This window comes from Microtus pennsylvanicus, chromosome 3 (genome assembly GCF_037038515.1).
Source record: "Microtus pennsylvanicus isolate mMicPen1 chromosome 3, mMicPen1.hap1, whole genome shotgun sequence".
Taxonomy (NCBI): domain Eukaryota; kingdom Metazoa; phylum Chordata; class Mammalia; order Rodentia; family Cricetidae; genus Microtus; species Microtus pennsylvanicus.
The window spans coordinates 82,965,350-82,971,750 of NC_134581.1; the positions used below are offsets into that span (position 1 = coordinate 82,965,350).

At 35.3% G+C, this 6,401-nt stretch overlaps 1 pseudogene; it reads right to left on the reverse strand.

Moving 5' to 3' along the window:
• Window positions 1-1,566: 1,566 nt before the first annotated feature.
• On the reverse strand, window positions 1,567-2,519 carry LOC142847192 (olfactory receptor 8C8-like; annotated as a pseudogene).
• Window positions 2,520-6,401: the final 3,882 nt, after the last annotated feature.

A 6,401-nucleotide genomic window follows, 5' to 3' on the forward strand; every position in this document is an offset into this window, starting at 1 on the left:
TGTTATCTGAGGAAATGATCTACCACAGTATAGAATCATAAAAGCTGTAAAGTGTCAATCTTGCTTTACGCTTAGCTCAGGACCCTTGCCAATTTATGCACAGAGCTTCATGTCTCCCCAGCCAGTTTTATGACATGAGTCTTGGCCAGTGTCAGCTTTCATGTCCCAAATAATTTTTTGCGGTGAAAGCTGGGAATGGTTGGGTCATCATAACACACTCAAATCCTGCAGAGACACATGTATCAGGCTGCAGAAGTGGTCAAATGTTCTCTTCCTCTATTAGAGTCATTCTGAACAACTTTTAGCTCTCTGTGTCACTTCACAATTCTCTTTGTTTCATTCTATATGTTCCTTTATTGGATACATATTTTGTTTAAAACTAGGACTTGTATTACTAACTATATAACCAAAGACAAGTCAAATACAGTAAAAAGAAAAGAAGAATTATATTAACCCTCTGTGTAAGAACATTAAACAATGCACAAACTTTCAATTAGAGTTTTGTTTGTACTGACATGATTTGTAAGGTGGGGTTCCTGGAAATGAGCAAAAGAAAAAAGTATATGTACAATTTAAATAAAAATTTCAGTTACTCAAATATCTGTGCCATAGCACATATATATGAACATATATTTAAGATGTATACATAGATATTTGTGAGCATGTGTATGTACATCATGGTAAGAATTAAACAGGAGCTTATATAAGTACTCCATTACTGGGTTGTAATATCATGTCTAGTTTCTTTTTTCTGTAAGTAAGTAGACTTTTCTTTAAAAATATCATCTTTGTTATATAAGAAAGTAAATCATGACTTTAGATATTTCATATTATTTATTTGTGTTAATTAAAAGTAAGTAGTTCTTATCAATAGTGGAATGGCAAATTCCATTGTATTCATGACAAACTACATTTAAACAACAATCACTGTCATTGTTAATAATATTTAAAAGTTCTGAAAAAAATAACCTAATTCAGTCTTCAATAATTATAAAAACTGACAATTACTCCATAAAAGCACATAATGTCATTTTGTAATAATGAGGTGAAAAATCCAAAATTAGAAAAATATTGAAAAACAGTAAATAGTGCTAGGAACATTGACAACTTTACTATGGCCACAAATTAGTTAATCATTCTCTTTTTGAATGCAATTCACAAGTGTACTAAAGGAACTAAAATTGGAAATGTTCTACAAAATTACTTCTGAAATGACCAACAGTAGTACACTTATTAGAAAGCACTCATCTCCCTGAATTTACTTAGTCATAGAAGTACAAAGGTAAAAAGGAAATAGAGTTCTCTTACGATAGAAAATATGCCACCTTGTGACTCTACCATGTAAAAAGGTGAAGCTGGATCCACATTCAGAATGAGTCTCCAGATCAAATATATTTTCTTATCACCAAGTAAAATAATCAAGAATTTTTGTGAAGGAATGAGTAGAAATAATACATTGAAAACCTTGCAAGAATACAAAATCAGAGATGAGAGGGAAAATGAGACTATTGAAAAGAAGGTGAGAACAAAACAAAATGGCGAAAAAGACTCATTTAGAAATGCGGATTACGGCAGCCCCAGTGCTTCATTCACTTTAGTCTCCTTAGAGATCTCCTTAGAGCAACTTTGACATCCTTGTTCCTGAGACTGTAAATAAAAGGGTTCAGCAATGGAAGCAAAAATGTACAAAATACACTGAGAATTTTCCCCTCAACCACAGATTTTTCAGATGTTTTGATATGTGTAAGCATACCCAATCCATAGAATAGGGCCACAGTGATTATGTGAGAACTACAAGTGCTCATGGCTTTGTACAAACCCTTACCGGATGACAACTGAGTGATATTAAAAAGAATCAAAGCATAGGACATTAAGATGACAGTACTGGATGCAAGGACGACTGTGCCTATAACAACAGAACTCACAAGCTCATTGGCATAGGTGCTGCTACAGGAAAGCTGGAGAAGGGGAAAGATATCACACAGGTAGTGGTTGATGATGTTAGAATCACAAAAGTTGAGCCTGGTCATAAACACTGTGTGGACAATGGCACCAGCTAACCCCATGAAGTACGAACCAAACATCATCAGGGAACATGTCCTAGGAGACATGATGACCATGTACAAGAGGGGTTGACAGATGGCTACATAGCGATCATAGGCCATGGCTGTCAGCACATAGCACTCAGAATGGGCAAAAAAGCAGAAGAAAAACAGTTGAGTCATGCATCCTCTAAAGGAGATGATGTTCTTTTCTGAAACAAAACTCATTAGTGTTTTGGGAGTAAAGACAAAGGAATAACATAAGTCAATGAAGGACAAGTTAAAGAGAAAAAAGTACATGGGGGTCTGCAGGTTTGAATTTAGGAAAATGAGACTCATTAAACTCAAGTTTCCCACCACAGTGACTGTGTGATACACCAGAAACAGGATGAAGAGTGGTAGCTGGAGCTCAGGTTGGTCTGTCAATCCTGCGAGAATGAATTCAGTCACTGAAGAGTCATTCTTCATAGCCATTTTTGTCACAGCAGATCTGGAGAAACATTAGTAAAGGGTCACATTAAACAATGAACTCTGTCACTGACTACAAAAGAACAACTAGAGCAAGTTGTTAAAATTCCAGGTTGTCTGAAGCCACTGAGCAAAACATTCAGAGAACATTGCTTCTCATTCCTGAGAAGTCTCTGATTATTCCTTTTCTATTTATGATGAGCATCTACTATGATTATACACTAGCCCAACTCCTAAAAATTTTAAGCAACCACTTTCTCTTATATGCTTAAGCTTTCTTTAAGATCGGGGACAAAATTAGAAAGAAAACATCACTGTCTCATTAACCTATGATTTATATAGCTTTGAGTTTTATGGTATGTTATGAAGATTAAAGACAATTTATTTTTTATGCTTGAATATGTCACTGCTGTTGTATCACATGGTCACTTTCACTTCAATATTCTAAGGAGTTTAAGTTTCTGACAATAAAGAGATGATAGTTATCAATACAAAACCTGCTCTGACCCCCTAAAATATGTATGCCAGGGATATGACATAATTTCAATTTAAAATTTTTCTTAAATGTTCTCTTAATTTGCACAAAGGAATATAATCTAATTTGTATCCAACACATCATTTATCTCAATTGAGATTCTTCTAACCCAGTATTGTAAAATAATATACCAGAAATTATATTAGTCAGGAAATTGTATTAGTTCTCTATTGTCACATAACTTATGAAATTATGGAATAAGTATATATTATCTATTATTTTATATATACTATAAATTATGAATACTGTTATATATAAAATATGAGTATTTCTGTGAAATTTAAATCCAATTCATTAAAATGACTTACAGATTATATTTCAACCATATCTTCTAAAAGTACAATAATCTAGTCGCTTCTCAGTCAGACAAGGCTATGAATCTCAGCTTGTCTGCAGGATCCTGAAGAAGGAATGGGTATGCTGAGGAGGTGAGAACAAGCAGGAGAAGGAAAAATCCTTCCTTCTTACATTGTCCTTATATAGGCTTCTAGCAAATGGTGTGGCCCAGATTAAAAGTGTGCCTTCCATCCTTAATATCTAGATAAAAGGTACCTTCCTGCCTCAAGATCTGGATCACAAGTCTATCCTCCATTTCTAGATTATAGCTAATTCCTGTTATAGTCAAGTTGACAACCAAGAATAGCCATCAGAGAAGAATAGACAATTACTCTCTTCTGATGACGCCTCCCAGGTTTAGTGATTTCTCCCTTAAGGGTAGAAATAACAGAACCTGTGTTTTTAGAATGTAGCATGAATATAAACACTCTCTCTTTTGAGACTCAAAGTCCTGCTTAGTTTTTAATTCCCCAATAGCAATACCTAGTTCCCTGAGCAGAGTATTGGGTTTTTCCCTTCAGAATTCTACTCATTATGCCCTGCACAACTCAGCAAGGGAAAAAAACAGGGAAATACTCATTTGTCATTATTAATAATTATCTATAAGCCTTGCATTTGAATCACTAATTATTAAATAACCCTCTCTAAAATGTAAAAGATTTTGGAGCAAAACATTTAAGAAAAAAGTTATGCTTCAAGACAGTTTGAGTTTAAATCTAGATTTTTCTGTTTCTTACTAATGAATCTATATAAAAATTATAATCTATCTGGCCTTTTTCATTTATATTAACATATTTATTTTTTGTGACTATCTATAAAATATGTCTTAAAAGGAACATATGGATATGGATCAGTAGTAGAAACTTACTTGCATACACAAGACTCTAGGTCTAATCTCAGCTCTATAACAATGATAATAATAGTAATACAAAACAAGATAAAGGAGTTACAATGTTGTTATCTTAATTAAATTTAATGATCATGCATTGTAGCATGTAAAACTGTCCTAGACATTTAAAAATGTATAATCCTTACCCCTATTTCATATCTTTAAACTGGTAATTCAGGATCTCTCATCCTCAATAGAAATTCAGAGGAAATAACTGTACGCAGTGTTGCTCTCCTGTGTAACATAAAATGAACATCATCTCATAGCCATGCTCAGTATTGCATGTTAGTGTTGTAAAACCACAATCTCTCAACTACATACTTGTCATAGCCCATAAAACTTTTCTGGGCAGTGTAATATATTCCATGTGCACTGTTCAGGTTCTGAAAATTATATGCTGGAACCAAAATCCCCCCTGGCTTTAAAGCTTTCTGCCAAGTAAGCTCATCTTACTTTAATAGAACAGGCCTTTTAGGTAACTTGACCATTCTCTAATGTAACATGTGAGCCTGCTCATTGGGGTTTCTGCCCTTCCCATTTTCCCCACCGTTTAGTCCCAGAGAAAATCACACAGAGAGTCTACATTAAATATAAACTGAGTGGCCCATTAGCTCAGGCTTCTCATCAACTCCTGTAACATATATTAACCCATTATTCTTATCTATGTTAGCCACATGGCTCAGTACCTTTTTCAATGGAGCAGGTCACATTCTGCTTCTTCAGTGTCTGGACGGGACTGTGGGAGAGAGCTTCCCTCTTCCCAGAATTTTCCTATTCTCTCTGATCCGCCTCTACTTCCTGTCTTGTTGTCCCATCTGTACTTCCTGCCTAACTACTGGCCAAGGAGTGTTTATTTAAAACATAATTGACAGAATACAGAATTGTCCCTCACCATTTTCCCCTTTTTTGTAAACAAGAAGATTCATAGTTTGTGCTCATAGTTTTTCAGGCTACTTACTGCCAGTTGGGGGTGCTGATAGTCTCATGGGGCCCTAAAGAAAATTTAGAATTATGATCAAGTCCTAACTGGAATATAATGTGAGTCTTGATCATCTCAGGCAGCAGTCTTGAACATGTTCTAGATGTAGAACTCAGACATCTGGGCCATCTGCTCCTACCAGAGAATTCTCGGGTGGTCTTCCTTGATCAAACCTGATTTTTCTTAACTGGAAATGAATCCACAGCCTCTCACTTCCTGTGGAAACAAAAGCAAAATCTCTTCTTCAAAGTAACATATATTTTGACTTCAATTTTTAGTCAAGATCATTTTCAAAATACCTATCTTGGATTAATTCAGCAACATCTATAAACAAATATCTTTTAGCAGCTGTTGTTCCTTCCTCAGCATTCAATCAATTCAAAGAGAACATAAAAACATAAAGTATCCAGACTCTCTGTGTTTTCTTCATCTTTTTGTGGCTTTATTTGAACTTCTATTTCTTTTATTTTTAATTTTTTGCTTTTTGAGACAGGGTTTCTCTGCATATGTTTGGCTATCCTGGAATTCACCCTGTAGGCCAGGTTGTCCTTGAACACACAGAGATATGCTTGCCTCTGCCTTTCAGGTGTTGGAATTACAGGTGTGTTCCACCACACCCTACTACTCTCTTCTTTATTTTATGACTTTAACCTTTAGCCTACATATATTTTTAACACGCTTTAAAGAGTTTTTCTTTACCTTTGACTCTCTATTTATTGTATATTTTTATATATTTCTCTTTTTCTGACCACATGAGTCTTTAATATCCTAAGTGTTATGGCTAAGGTAAAAGTCGTGGCTTTAGCACCTGAATCCAGCCCATCTTTTAGCTTTTTGAGATTCCACCCTCATGGAGGAGGTAATGGCAGTAGCCATGTTTATTGCCACAACTCTATGGCATTTCAGGGTCCTTGCCAGCAAGCAAGTTGCAGCAGTCTGCTCATAAACCACATTCAAATGCTCTGTAGCTGGACCTCCTGCTTGAAAGAGTCAAAGTTTGTGTTGGCAGGACAGCCCAGAAAGCTGGCATTTTAAAATGGCCCAGGCTTTTTCCTGCAATGGCTAAAAATCAAAAAGCATGAGGTCAGCTTTTCATCAACAACATTTAAGTGTTTTGTGGCAGGGCCTCTAAAAAGAGCTGTAAGGTTTTAC